This window comes from Ornithorhynchus anatinus, chromosome X2 (assembly GCF_004115215.2).
Source record: "Ornithorhynchus anatinus isolate Pmale09 chromosome X2, mOrnAna1.pri.v4, whole genome shotgun sequence".
Lineage (NCBI taxonomy): Eukaryota > Metazoa > Chordata > Mammalia > Monotremata > Ornithorhynchidae > Ornithorhynchus > Ornithorhynchus anatinus.
The window spans coordinates 7271874-7288175 of NC_041750.1; positions in this window are offsets into that span (position 1 = coordinate 7271874).

Sequence of the window (16302 nt, forward strand, 5' to 3'; positions counted from 1 at the left end):
TCCGGGAGTTATTGGCAACAGTTCAGCAGATACTGCTAGCACTAGTCTTTTAGTCTTCAAGAGATGCATTTTGGGTGACAACCTGCTGTCTGGGTGGAAGCTAACAGCCCTACAATGTAGAGATAAATAAATAACTTTTCAGTGGAGACAGAGACTTTTTTCCAATTTGCCAGTAGAAGAAAATGATTGATGAGAGTTCATGACTTAATTTATTAAAAAAGTGCCTCATATTAGGTGACTATATTGAAAGTTCAATGACTTACCTTGGTGCTAAAGCCCTGGTTGAATACAGCCCAGCTTTTGGACAGACCTCATTTGGAAGCTTCCTTCCTGCAGGAAGTTCAAAAATAAGAAACTATCCATCAATCAAATATATTTATTGAGTGCTGCGTGGCTCAGTGGAAAGAGCACGGGCTTTGGAGTCAGAGGTCATGGGTTCAAATGCCGGCTCTGCCACTGGTCAGCTGTGTGACTGTGGGCAAGTCACTTAACTTCTCTGTGCCTCAGTTACCTCATCTGTAAAATGGGGATTATGACTGTGAGCCCCACGTGGACAACCTGATTCCCCTGTGTCTACCCAGCACTTAGAACAGTGCTCTGCACATAGTAAGCGCTTAACAAATACCAACATTATTACAGAGCACTGTGCTCAGCACTTGGGAGAGCATAATGTTACAGAGTTGGTAGACACATTCCCTTCCCACAGCAAGCTTACAGTCTAGAGGGGAGCTATCCTAAATTTAAAAAGCTGAAGATCTCGTATGGTCGGCTGTATCTGAACATCATTGGATCAGAGTAACAAAGTATTTTGAATATTTTGGTTTAAGCTTCTTTTAAACGTGTGTGTGTGTGTGTGTGTGTGTTAATGCATGCGCACGCATGTGTATCCACCTGATTTTCCAAAACTTCCCCTTCATCCAGTCTTTCCAGACAAACTCCCATAGATTCCAATCCCTCTCCCTTCTCCCAATTCAGTCCTTAATTCCTCCCACCACCCCGATTACTTAGGACTTGGTGTGAATAGCAAATAACCATTTGCTATTAGTTATGTAACAGTTTGGTTTGTGGGAAAGTTGCGGCAGGGAGGCTTATGGTATTTGTTAAGCATTTACTTTGTGCCAGACACTGTATTAAGCTCTGGGGGTAGATACAAGCTACTCAGTTGGACACAGTCCTTGTCTCACATGGGGCTCACAGTCTTAATCAGCGTGGCTCAGTGGAAAGAGCACGGGCTTTGGAGTCAGGGCTCATGAGTTCGAATCCCAGCTCTGCCACTTGTCGGCTGTGTGACTGTGGGCAAGTCACTTAACTTCTCTGTGCCTCAGTTCCCTCATCTGTAAAATGGGGATTAAGACTGTGAGCCCCACGTGGGACAACCTGATTCCCCTATGTCTACCCCAGTGCTTAGAATGGTGCTCGGCACATAGTAAGCGCTTAACAAATACCAACATTATTATTATTATTATTATTAATAATCCCCATTTTACAAATGAGGTAAATGAGGCCCAGAGAAGTGAAGTAACCTGCCCAAGGTCATATAGCAGATAAGTGGCCGAGAAAGGATTAGAACCCAGGTCCTTCTGTTTCTGTCACACATTTAGAGTTATTTCAAATTCTAAATTTCCGTAATTTGTATTATGTATAAATATAGGCCTGTCAAGTGTGATTATGTGTATATATTTGTGTTTGCCCTACCTTCCCCATTAAATGATAATCTGCTTGAGAACAGGAATGGAGTCTTCTCCTTTCTCTGTAAATTACTCTAGTTCAATGCTTTGCATTGAGAACTCAACAAATAGTATTGTTGATTTCAAGGCAGATAATATCCAATGGCCTGTTAAACAGAGAATTTCTAAACAGCATGGTCAATTTCAGCCATTTTCACCATGGGAATGGTCCCATGCCTGAATTCTTTGGTGAAAATGCTTATAATTTACGGTTCTAATCACCTTACGTAGTTCAGAGTAGCAGTGAAGTCCATATTATTGTGTTGGTGAAGCCATGTATGTCAGTGACGGAGGCAGATGAAAGACAGAGATACAGGATAAAAGAAGCTGAGGTAGATTAGACAGTGTTTAAATTTTTCCCTGAAAAAAAAAAACAAGACAAATTTAAACCATCTGTTTCTTATCCAAAAACCCATTACCTAGCACCTTTCCTTCAAAGAGTTCTGTCATTGAATATCTAGTTGTGATACTGTTGGCTCACTAAGATAGTAAATCAGAAAATGTGATTCCTTTAATATTATTAAAGCAAATAACACAAAGTGTGTGATAAATCTCATTAAAGGTGTGGTATATCTGTTTCACTGAAACATTAGTAGGTTCTCTCAAGGGAGGAACAATTGCTCTTTATTCACTTCATGGAAGTGTTTTAGGAATTTGTATCTTATTCTCCCTACCTATTTTTTCAATATCTTGCTATAGCAAGAACTCTGAAAAATCAAGCTTTGCTGTGAATCACTCATAAATGCTTTCGCCGTGTAAAACAAAACAGGATTTCTAAAGAACCAAAGCATAGATAATTGAACCACCCTCCCCAAAAGCACATCATACAGCAAAGTCCTATCCTAGTACCGACTTGTTTGCCTCATAGGTCTTCCAAGCATCAGTCCATCAATCAGTGGAATTGACTGAGTCCTTACTGTGTGCTAAACTGTGTATTAAGCTCTGTACTAAGGGATTGGAAGACTACAAGAGAAGTTAGAGATGTGGCCCCTGCTCTATTGGGGTAAGATGGGCAGACACAAATTACCTACAAATAATGGGACCAGGAGAAACAACAGAACAACAACTGTTGATAGTAGGAGTGTGACAAGATAGGTAAATAAATGAGTCACTACATGCAAAATGAAATACACTTAAGTGCTAAGGGTAGTTGTTGGATGATCTGGGAAGGTGGAGATATATTAAGGAATCCCTCCTGGAGGAGCTTGAATTGTTGGAGGGATTGCAAGATGGCCTGAGCTGAGGTTTGGTGGTTTTGAAGGAGGGAGGGAGTTGTGAGCTTTGGTTCTCTTAAGAGAGTCTTCTCAAAAGAGGCGCGTGCAGAACCACCAAAAGATCCATCGTAGAAGCAACAACGACTAAAAGATTTATAGCAGTTTGATTCCCTTTGTTCCTTTTGGGGAAAACAATGTTCTTAAATTTTCATACTAAATCATAGAGGAGGAATTGAATTTTAGCCCTTGGAGAATAATTAGCAGGAGAACATTATAATGTCTAGAAATACATTTTGTAGATTATATTTATAATACTAATTGTGTCACTGCATAGTCAAACAGCTAAATTATAGCTCCAATGAGTATAAACTAAAATGAGAAAAGCAGCTCCAAAATAGCATGGATATTGCAAATCAGGACAGTGGTAATCTTTCTACTAATAAAAACCAACCAACAATAATATCATCATAGATTAGATTCACAATGAAACATTCTTGCATTTCACAAAACTGGGTATTGTAATTTACTATTGCTATTAGACTTCATGACCTGGTCCTTATTCCTGAATAGTGTTATCAGTTTTTCTAGGTGGAAAGGGCAAAAAGTCAGAGTATCATTTTTTTCACCCACCTAGCGCCCTTCTGGAGGAACTTGAATGTTGATGCAACTACCTGAAACCTTTTCTACTCACTTCTGTTTTTAGGAGCTTTAGGGGTAATTCAGGCTGCCTTTTTCCAATCCTTATATCCCTGAATCCTCTTACAAGGCACCTTTTCATTTCTCTGGACTTCTGTCAGACTTATTTGGATTTGCTCTAACAGTCCTAACATTTTCTTGTTTCTCTTCCAGCGACTTGTTTTGACTACTCCTCTCTGACCCTCATTATAGGCAACATTTGGACATCTTGACAGAGCATCTGCCTTCAGTTATCCTGATCTTTTGAATAAAAATGTTTTAAGGACTGTAATATCAGAGTAACTGAAAGTATGGCACATTTTTGTCCTCAGTTAACTAGGTAACTTGTTAGTGTCCAACTGGTCTTAGGCATGTGCAAATAAAGCAAGATCTGTGGACTAGATTAAAATCCACCTTTACACCGGAAACATTTCTTTTGGTCGCATATCTTTACCATGTTTTCTGCCGAGTCTTATTTACAATTGCAGCTGCTAATGCCAGAGCTGCATTTTTAGCAGTTATAACCAAGGGGTCAATAAGGATTAGTACAAAACAGAACCCATTAGAGTTAGCGAGACGGTTAGTGAAAACCTTCGTAAGCATGGTCTCAGTTGATTGTCATCAGCTAATACTAAGAGGCATTTTGAGGGTTTAATCAGAGAAGGTTGGTGATCTTCTGATTCAAGGTGGGTTTTTTTCCCTTTACCAATCAACCTTAGTCACAGTCAATTAGCATGACTCTAAATATCACCATCTTCAAGAAGAATAGAGATAGCTGATTGTAGAAACCAACATGGGATCTCACTGTCCTCCATTGCTGGCAACATTCTAGCCAGAGATTTCCTGGATCAAGTACTTAAGGACAGTATGATTCTCAGAGCAATATTTAGTAATGCTGTTTCAGACCACAGCAGGGCATACGCATGATTTTTTTCTGCAAGTTGCATATCAGAGCAACACCTGAAACATCAAGCCCCTTACATGTGTCCGTAGAGACCGTAAGCTCTTTGTGGGCAGGGAACCTGTCTACTAATTCTGTTGTATTGTACTCTCCCAAGCTCCACGCACAATAAGTGCTCAATAAATACAATTAATTGATTGATGTACATCCTGAATACTTCATGTAATCATGATCAGGCACTTATTCCTTTGAATTTTGTGATGGAATCATTTTGCTTCAATGACTACCCTGAAATTTGTAGCATTTAACACAATCTCAACCTCACAGGGACAATGCAGCTGCTTCTCTATGAAATAAACTTCACTGTTTTGGCAGTTACAGAAAGAGCAGTGTAGAGAGATTACTTTATCAGCACCCCCTTAACAAGCATTAGCCCAATTTCAAATTGCACATCTCCCCTGAACTCAATAATGGTAGATAATAGCTGTTTCTTGTCATCATTTATAGAGCATTATGGCTGGACTCATGTTAATAAAGTCAGGCATTTAAGAGCCAAACTGTATTTTGAGATTACTTCCAGAATATTCTCTGACACAGCCGGAAATACCAAAATTGCGTTAATATTGAAGATTACTTGCTAAAATGAGAAAACTGCAATCTTCTAATTTAGATAGTCAAAATCTATTTGTTTAGTTTCCTCTGCCTGAAGTTATGTCTTGTGCTTAGCTTCCACCCTGAAAAAGAAAGGAAAGGGAATTATTAAAACAGGGCTGAGCTTTCTGTACAAATCATGCTCCAAAATAAGATGCTCCTAAAATACATCTGCAATCTATACTGTACTTTATTTTGCTTGTTTTCCTAATATCTCAAGGCATATTGAATAATGGACTTATTGATAATTACCTCTAGTCTCACCCTGATTCCCTTGTGTGTTTCTGCCCCCAAGTCTGAGTCACAGGCCAATGCCCCTGATTCTCCCTAACAGAAAAAGGATTTTCTCAAACATGACTGAAAAGGGCTAATAATCAGAAGAGAAGATATGCCTTCTCCTGTGCTGAGATGGTTTAATATGTGAAATTACCTTAATGTCAGCATCCCATTAAGGTGATGGGAAATGGGAGGACAGTGGTTCAAGTGACTTCAGTTTGACAACAACCCAAACAAAATTCCTGAGCTTAGTTCAGGTTTTAATGTCAAAGGAAATACTTTAAGCAATAGGGATCGCTTGTACAGAGAGAAAACTTTAGCTTCACTCATTGTTATTATTTGGCAGGGAATAAGGGCAAAGACTCAAGGGAGAGACTCTACTCTTTGGACTCTAATAAAAGGAAACGGAGAAGCAGAGTGAAAGGTCCTTAGGGGATGGAACTAACATTCTTTGAGCCTATTCAGACCAAGTGGCCTTGAAGCTAAACTCTTCCAAGATCACAGAAAGTACCCAAAGGGGTAATCTGATCAGGAACTCACTACTGGGAGAGAAGAGATATTTATGTGGTCTTCCTTAATTCCCATCAACTCTAATGTTTTTGAGTCCTATGAATGATAGCTTTCAGAAGTGGGGAATGGCAGGTTTCACTCCAACAATTCTGTGGCCAACTATTCAAAGATAATTGAGAGAATGTAAATATGAGTTCAAGGGGATTCCCGCTTTCCTCCCCACCACCACATACACACACAGTTTGTCTCAAACTACGTCTCTATGGTTTGCTTTACGAATTTGACAACATAGAATTTGTAATGATGGTTACTGTATTTGGTCTATGTTTAGAGTGTGTAAGTTCTGTCATTAAATGCAATGAGTGTGTTCCATAATAACACCATCTTTAGCCTCTCTGATTATATTGCTGTCCATGATCGGGACTTGAAACGTGTGAGATGCTAAGTGTTAGACTGGCCAACAGTATCTCACAGGCTCCAAAATCAATAAAACCAACATATTGAGAAGTGGTACTCAAGCCATAAAGAAGGCTAAATATTAAGCTACTGGAGATAAAAGAAGCAGACAACGATATCACAACAGCTATTTTGGAACAAGAAACCCAGGCTATAAGTACTGACGTGAACAGTGAATGGGCACTTCCCTGAAAAACTATCAGCAACTATCAAGATTGGTTTAATGAAAATGATTCACAAATTTAAAAAAGAATTGCCATGCAGCAAGAAATTTCTATAGGAATAATAACAACAACAATAATAAAAACGATTGATTAATTGTTCCCTAAAGAAGTTATATTGCCCCATACACAATTATTATGGCACTGCTGCAGAATACAGATAGATGCACCATCAGTACAGACTGAGGGACTCTTGAGCAGATGGCAAGAACGCTACATTGATCTTTTGAATACTCCTTGGACCACTGAGCAGGAGCCCCCCCCCCCCCCCCCCCCGAAACACAGAAAAATATGAAGGTCTGGACTTATTTTCAGCTTTTGAGGAAGTAACTTCTGCAAGATCATTAAAAAAGATAAAAGTGTCTGGATCTGATGGCAACCCTGTAGAAATGTAGAGGCAAGAAAGAGCCCTAATCCTCAGACATCTGCAAAAGCTCTTCTTCAATATATGTAAATACTGTAGAAATGCCACTGGCTTATTTCACGGTGTTACCATCGTTAAGAAGAAAGGGGAGAAAACTGAGTGTGGAAGTTTTTGGGATATTTTGCCATTTGCACTGCTTGCAAGATACATGCTCGGAACAGGCTACTGACAAATAAGCTCAACCACGAATTGAACTGAAAAGGGGTACCCACCAACATAGGAGTGAAGCTGGGTGCCAAAGAATGCAACCTCCATGTGAGTGCCGGGAGATCACTGCAGCAAATAGACCAGCCTAGAATGCAGCAATTTCAAGAGGGTTTGTCTTACTAATCATAAGAAGAGGTGGAGTTTTACGGGTCAATTACACCAATGCAGCAAATAACTAGCTTTACTCACACTTCAGTCCTTTCAGACATACCTGCATACATGGATAGGAGCTCATTTATCCTTAAAAATGAAGGCCAGATATGTATACAAGTTGCTGAATCACAATGTTTCTTCGAACCCAAATGAACAGCAGATGTGATCTTTGTAACGTAACAGGTATAGGAAAGATGTTAGGAGCAACACCATGACCTCTGTACTCTTTTCATTGATGTGACTAATACAGGTGGGAACATTAACAGACCAAGGCTCTGGCAAATATTAAGCACATTTGGCTGTTCACCCAGATTCTTAGACCACTCCATGATGATATCTGCCAGTCAGTCAGTCAGTCAGTCAATCGTATTTATTAAGTGCTTACTGTGTGCAGACCACTGTACTAGGTGTTTAGGACAGTGCAGTACAACATAAACTAGACACATACCCTGCCCACAACGAGCTTACAGTCTACAGGCAATCGGACAAGTTAGAGTTGAAGTTGTCCTGCTGGACACTCTCCACATCACCATCATAGGAAATCAGGGATGGGTGGTAGCCCCAGAAACCTGGACTTACATAGCCAGTGTTGTCTCATCACTGTAACCTCTGTGGTCCATGTAGACTCATGATCCTTGGAGGGGGGCACCCAGTGGCCAGAGCAGCCACCCTGTTCTTGACTGACTGCAGCAGTTTGTAACCAAGGACTTTTCAGCTAGAGTGGTGAGGAGTCTTAAGCCTGTCTCCTCCCTATACTTTTAGCAAATTTCTCTCATTGTTTATAATTTACTGCTTTTTTTAATGTGTCTGTCATCACCCTTTCCACCCACTTAGATTGTAAGCAACCTGTGGGACAGAAATTGTATCTTAATTCATCTTGTATTTAACCCAGGATTTAGTACAATGCCTGGAGCAAGGTAAATACTGAGATAATCAACCAGTGGTATTCATTCAGCACATACAATGTGCAGAGCCCTGTCCTAAGTACTTGGGAGAGTATAGTACATCAGCGCATATCAATGAAAATGAGGGTTTAAAGACTTTATTAAACAAAGTCTTGATGTGCCATAGCAGCGGGCTCTTGGGAGACCCCAGCAGTAGACAGCCCAGCCCTTTTTTATTATATTAATAATAATAATCACAATAATAATGGTATTTGTTAAGCCAGGGACTGTACTAAACGCTGGGGTGGATATAAGCAAATAGAATTGGACACAGTCCCTGTCCCATATGGGGCTCATAGTCTCAATCCCCATTTTACAGGTGAGGTAACAGGAACAGAGAAGTGAAGTGACTTGCCCATGGTCACACAGCAGACAAGTGGTAGATCCAGGATTAGAACCCATGACCTTCTGACTCCCAGGCCCGTGCTCTATGCACTGGACAGAAACTTAGAGATGGGTTGTTTTTTGAGATAGTGCTTCATCAAGATTAGGATACCAAGAGGCATGCTGGAAACCAGAGACAGGCTCTCTACACAGCAAACTCATCAGCACATAAACAATCCTTATTCCACAGTGTGGAATAAGATGTTGCTTGTGCATTGGTCTTTTCAGGCACACCCACACTCAAGGATAAGAATTCGCCTTCAGAAGAGTCATCTTCAAATATGAAGAACAGCTTTATATATCATTATTTTATATATATTGTTATTTGGGTGTGTGTCACTCTCAGTTATGTCAGTGGAGAAATTGGGGCCAATGAAAGCACAGGTAAATGAAACTCAAATATAATTCAAAAGTTTCATTTTAACTTTCTCTAAACCACACTTTTTTTTTACCAGAGTTGATAAGGTATAAAATAGACTACTTTGAGCTTCATTTCCTTTTATTTCCCCTGCCCATCCTCTGGTGGAAATTTGAATGAGCAGTGAAGTATATAAAAGAGAGGGAGCAGAAGAGAATAGGAAAAGATACACAAGGGCTGGATAATTCACGAACTGGATGATCATCCCCTGAATAATCTGAAATTGATATAATAAATCAACACTAGTGAAATACTTGCTAGTAACATGGACAGCACCCGAGAATATATTCCTTTCCTTTGAAGCAGCGTGGCCTGGAGAAGCAGCATGGCCTAGTGGATAGAGCACAGGCCTGGGAGTCAGAAGGAACTGGATTCTAATCTGCCACTCATGTGCTGTTTGACCTTGGGCAAGTCACTTCACTTCTCTGTGCTTCAGTTACCTCATCTGTAAAATGCAGATTAAAACTGTGAGACCCATTGTGGGACATGGACTGTGTCCATCCTGATTAGCTTGTATCTACCCCAGCGCTTAGTACGGCCCTGACACATAGTAAGCACTTAAAAAATAGCTTAAAAAACAAAACAAAGAAAGGACATGCGTGTGATAGCTGCTCTCTGGAGGAATCTGTGGAAGACACAAAACTACTATTGCATATCTTACAAAGTCAATGGTGTATATACATTTATTGCACCACCTAGAATTGGGAAAAGATTATTCTAAATATAACTACTGTGGAATATTTAATTTGATAACAGGACAGATTAATACAAGAAAAAGAGTTTGTGGAATAAGAGACAGCACAATAATGGAAAGGAATTCATGTTCAACCTTTAAACCAGTGCAACCTGAAGCAAATCTATTGCATCATCATCTCCCAACCCTATATTTATAGATGGGGTAATAATATATATTATTCTGCAGCTGTAATGTCAATTGGAAATGTGTTGGGTCACTATAAGAAAGATGTACCCTTAATTTTCATGGAAACAAGACAATCACATTTAGGAATCACTTTTGAAATAAATAATGTTGCGCTAAATCACTGCAAATTGTACAGGAACTGAGTTAAATGATAGCTTGCCTAAGAGCAAGCCGTGAAGTTCTAGCCCAGTTGAGTTTAGAAGCTATGAAAACAGCTCCTAGAAGCATACTTCTAAACCAAACAAGTTCATAAAATAAAAAGAGACATGTTGTCTTCAAAAAGTAAGCAAATGGAGAAGTGTAAATCCAATTTTTAAAAGACCCCAACCACTTCAGAGCCTGCCAGAAGGAGGTAAATGCTAACAGTTTGTGAGAATTGCTGTCAAAATGCAGAAACAGCTTCCATCTAAAAATATTAGAATACAGAGAAAATAGTAACCATTGACAGAGCATTGCTAATGAATGTTTCATGATTTCTCATTCCATTACCATGCAATCTACTGCACTGAAAACTCCATTGCTCCCGACAGGGGAAGCCAGACTAGATTCAGAATGTCATCACCCAGAATTTCTTCACTATTTAGGAAACACACTATAAAGTAAGATAGATCATCTTTAGTACCAATGGGAAAGCCAAATATTCTATCTTTCTTAGTATAGCATTTTCTTGATCGAGTCATCAGTGATGCTTTAACAAAGTCTATTACTCGCCAAAGTAACGCCGTTAATTTCCAGGGCAATTTTATGAGTTTTTCTCTCATTAAAATCGTCTTGTTAAAAACCTTTTCCTATTTAAGAACTAATAGTATCTTCATTAACAGAAGGGATTAGATGAGCTAAACTTGATTTAAACCAAAGGAAGAAATGATTCTTCAGAAACCTGGCTACAAAATGTCTTTCTTAACCCTCAACAAATAGAGATGGGTGGTGAGCACTGTCATGAGATAGTAGCTATAACAACAATTTCTCTAACTGTTCCTCTGGTCTAGGAGTAAGCTCTATGCCCTCCAGACTGAGAGAAATTGAAGTTAGTTGATGGTGATTTGAAAGAGAAGGCCGATCTTGAGAATCAAAGTTCTCAAGGAAACAGAGGGTATGCTGCAGTTAAAGAGAAGAACAAAGGATACAGAACGTAGGTAGCACAAACAAAGAACTTGGGTAAATGAATTAAGATGTTCAGAGGCTTCTGACTTGAGATGATCTGTTTAGAGAACTGGGGCAAGTTTAGAGATGTTCTGGACAAACGTGGTTCCCCTGGCCCATGCCTTTTGTTTAATATGAAGGAGTGTGAAGAGATCTGTGTTCACACTGGCTTCAAAGGTGGATTCTCACCATGTGAAGAAATGGAAAATGAAGGGTGGATCTCTCCGGATGACATAGAGAAGGCATGTCAAAAGCTTCGGTTTACATAGCCCTCTCTCCCCATAAACTCATTCTAACTCCTCCATTACCTTGTGGTTGCCAATATTTTGTACATTGACAATGAAAGTCTCACTCAACAATGGATTTAGACAACAGGAGGGTAGTAAGCCATCTTTCCTTGTAAGTTTTTTTTTTATATCTTTCCACTGATTTGGCCTAAAAAAAGGACTTCGGGGCAATTGTGGTTTCCCCCTCTCCTGGCTTATTCTGCTTGCTGCCCTTCTACTGCCTAAAGCTGGGTCTCAGGATTTTCAGTAATGCAACAATTTAGCCCGTGTCACTTGCACATGCTGCTTGAATCTCATTGTAAGTAGAATCATCCTCAAACCCCAAATAAAGTTTATAGATCTTATTTGCATTGTTGGAGGTTTCTAGGTAAACATCTGAGCAGACCACACACAGACATCACATCCAGCTTCTTGAGCAGTTCCATCCGCGTCACTTTCAGGCCAAGCTCAGTATCAGAGGGCAAAACCAGACCATGGACAATGAAGCATTGGAACCTAATCGATCGCCAAGCATCAAGCTCTGCTCACCTTAATATAGCTACACTGGGTGGAACACGTGAGGAGAATGAGTGACAGCAGGATACTCAAACAGCTGCTGTCTGAAGAGCTGAAATGGGGAAACCAAAAGCAAGGGGGGCAGAGGAAGCATTTTAAGGACTCGGTCAAAAAAAGCCTCAGGCAATTCTGCATCCCCAGCTGTAAAATGGGAGTCAAACTGATGAGGATAGATCTGCATGGCACACTGCCATCGAGAACAAGTGGCTGCCTTTGAGCAAAAGCTTCGTATGGAAAGTGAGACAGGAGGTAAAAGAGAAAACAGCACCAGGTGATGCAAACGTAAAATACAACAATACAACAAAAAAACAACCTTTTTGTGTGCCCAAAGTGATTAGGACATTGAATCCTATATTGGTCTTTTCAGCCACAAATGCACTCAGGGCTGAATTCACCATCAGTGGTGTCTAGTTTGAATACAAAGGGTAACTTTTTAGATAAATATTTAAGAGTGGCTCTTCCAAACTGCATTCTCTCAGGAGAGTTTTAGTGATATAAACAGTTTTGGAGAAGTCCAGTAACAATTTGTGGGAAGTTAGGATGCCAAGGTTATTAAAAGAATCTCATTAATCCTCACAATCTCTCTGTGAGAATGACTGGTAAAATTGACACAAATGCCTTTGCTATACACCGAAAAGCTTTTAAAATTGAAGAATGAATTGGTTTTGTGTCCTTCTCAATTTTCAATTAGAGTATAAAATACAAATACCAAAGTAAAAAAAAAATTAACAGTTATCTGCAAATTATTATTACTGATTATTATTGCTATTTGGGAAGGCTCTGGGTGAAGGGAAGGTTACCTTGCAAGAAGCAGAAGGGTTACCTTCGGAGAAACGGCATGGCCTAAGTAGCATGGGCCTGGGAGTCAGAAGGACCTGAGTTCTAATCCCTGCTCTGCCACTTGTCTGCTGAGTGGCCTTGGGCAAGTCACTCAGTTTTCTGGGCCTCGGTTACCTCAATTGTAAAAGGGGGATTATTAATAATACTAATTGTGGTATTTGTTAAGTGCTCACTATGTGCCAGGCATTGTGCTAAGCCCTGGAGTGGAAACAAGCAAATCAGGTTGGACACAGTCCCTTTCCTATGTGGGGCTCAGAGTTTCAATCCACATTTTACAGATAAGATAATTAAGGCACAAAGAAGTGAAGTGACTTTCCCAAGGTCACGTAGCAGACAAGTGCAGAATCAGGATTAGAACACACGACCTTCTGACTCCCAGGCCCGTGTTCTATCCACTACACCATGCGGTTTCTCTAAGAGAGTGAGCCACAAGTGGCACAGGGATTATGTCCATCCCGATTTGCTTGTATCCACCCCAGTGCTTAGTACAGTACCTGGCACATAGTAATCACTTAAATACCCCATCATTATTACATTTTAATTTATTAAAAATTCCAGAACATGGGTTAATTTTCCTTGTTTAATATTTTAATGGCCTAGAAATAGGAACTGCAGCCCAGATAAATAGATTAACTGCCTAGTTTTCTAAGACCATTAGGTCTTGGCACCGCTCTCTCTAAAATATTCTGCATTTCGAAAAGAACCATCTCCACTAATATTATTAGTGTTAGTATTATGATGACATTTGCTAAGTGCTTACATTGTTCAGGGCACTGTTCGGGGCATTGAGAAAAGGTACAAAGATATTGATTGAGACTTGGTCCTTGGCCCACAGGAGGACTTACAATATAAAGGGTGGGGAATGTCAGACACACTGGCAAAGAAATATCAGGAAATGAACCTTTCAAGAATAACATCAAGCAGAGAAGAACAGCCAGGTTGTACCCTAGACCATGAGCTAGATTGTAGACTGTAAGCTACACTCTAGACTGTAAGCTAGAGTAAACTAGACTCTAAACTAGGGTAAACTAGAGTAACTAGAGTCTAGCTTACTGTAAGCTTGCTGTGGACAAGGAAAGTATCTATTTATTGTTGTGTTGTACTCTCCCAAGAGTGTATTACAGTGCTCTGCACACAGTAACCGCTGAATAAATACGAATGAATGAATGAATGGATGAATGAATGAGGGTATCCTCGGACACCCCACTGCTCTTGGTGGGGCTCTCCCAGGGCCAAACAGTCCCAATTCCCCAATGTTCAGTTAGTTGTTACAGAGGATTCTCCCAGCCCCTTTTTGGTGGGATTGTTCTTCCAGGTGATTGCAAGTGGAAAGAGCACAGGTGTGGCTTCTAATTCTGGCTCTGCCTCCTTCCTGCTGTGTGACTCTGGTCAAGTCGTTTCACTTCTCTGGGCCTCAGTTTCTTCATCTGTAAAATGGGGATGAGCTACCTGCTTCCCCTTCCCCTTAGATGGCGAGTCCCATGTGGCCCCGATCTGATCACCTGGTATCTACCCCAGCTTTTAGTACAGTGCTTGCACATAGTAAGCACTTAGCAAATACCTCGATTAATTAATTCATTGAGAGGAAAGGAAGAGGTGCCGCATCCTCAGATACTGTGTAGCCTGGATCCTTGTAAAGAGATATTTTACAAAGCACTAGCAGGAGATGGGTACTTAATGTTAAATCATTTTATAGGTAAGCCGTACCAAGTAGACATATCGAAAGCTTGTGTTGCCAAGGGTAGGCAGACTGTTACTTTCCATATCCACAACCTGAGATTGGTAAGTAGTGAGGAGGCAAAATCCAAAGTCTGGAGAATAACAGCCTGCCTGACTTTGGCAACACAAACTCTCAATATGTCTCCTCCTCACTACTTACCTAAAACATGAAGTGAGAAAGCAAATGGTTTTTTTCCATTATAAATGGGTGTATTTTTTCCATTTGCCCAATCTTCCTCTTCTCCTGGCAGATTTCACTGAAAGAAGTACTTGTTTTGCCAGTTCTTGGACCAGGGAAGTTAATGGCCATTTTCCACAGTTTTGTTTCTTTTTTTAAATTTAATCTCCACTGAATGTCTTTGGGACAGCTTTTCTTCTTCTGAAACTATTTTTGGTAGGAGGTAATCTAGGTACCTCATCCATTAAATATTTAAGAGTTTTAATGGGCTTAGCCTAGACTTGCCCCAGTGTGGATAGGCCAGCGGCCATAGCAGATCACTTAGAAAAAAGGAGATTAGCAGCCACAAAGACTTGAGTCTTATATAATGGAAAATGAACCATCATTGCAACTTAGGGTTTGACACAGTTCTGTTCCTGCACTCTTCTAGAGGGAAGACATTCCCAGAGGAGACCCTGAGAAACACATGCTTACTGAATGTTCTTCATAGTGCCTATTGCAATGTTTTTTCCTGCTTACAAAACAGCAAGAGAGAGAGAGAGAGCAAGAGAGTACATCTGCTACAAGAGGCAGTGGGGGATATTGGTCCTCCTGGACCAGCAGCGTACAAACTATGACAAGGCAGTCGAAATAATTCAGCTAGGGTTCCCTGAGTAAAGAAGTCCACCTTCTGTTCTTACAGAGAAAGGAAGTGAATGCCAGCTTCCCCAGCAATGTTTTGGTGGATGAAAATTTTGCTACCGACAAACCTCTGATGGGAAATATTAACAGGCCAAAAGAAAAGAGATTAAAAGGAGGAAGCGATGTGCAGGTGCAGGGAATATGAAACAAGCCAAGTTAAAATATGGTTTAGCAAATCATGAACAATACAACCCACATGCCTGTTTGTTTGTTTTCCCAAACTTCAGCTTATCACAGAGAAAAGCTCCAATCAAATGTTTTGTTAGCTGGTTAGTGCTTATGATATGATTTGAAGTTATAAACTGCTCTGCATATGAACACCAAATAGCATTAACACTGCTACTTTGAATGAAAAACACACTCATATAAAATTTTACTCCCAGATTCTCAAATGAACAGAACTCAACAAAACATAATCCAGTAATTATTGCATACAGAGAAATTGCAAACTGGTTTACAGTTCAGTTTTTTTTTCAAGAATTGAATTAAATATAGAGGGTGAGTTCTAAATAGCTATTAGGAAAGAATTGGGAACTATAATGAGAGATGTCTGGCAAATGGTTACTTATTCAGTATGGTTTAAAATAGTCCTGCTTTAAATAGATAAACCTATATGTGCTTCCTCCTGCAGGCATTTATGTTTTAGGGGTCATCAATATTCTCATTTGATGTCATCTAGGGAGGAAACCAAAAGGATCTGGGTTCTAATCCCCACTCCAACACTTGGCTGCTGTTTGTCCTTGGGCAAGTCACTTCCTTCTTTATGCCTCAGTTCCCTTATCTGTAAAATGGGGATTAATACTGTGAGCCCCATGT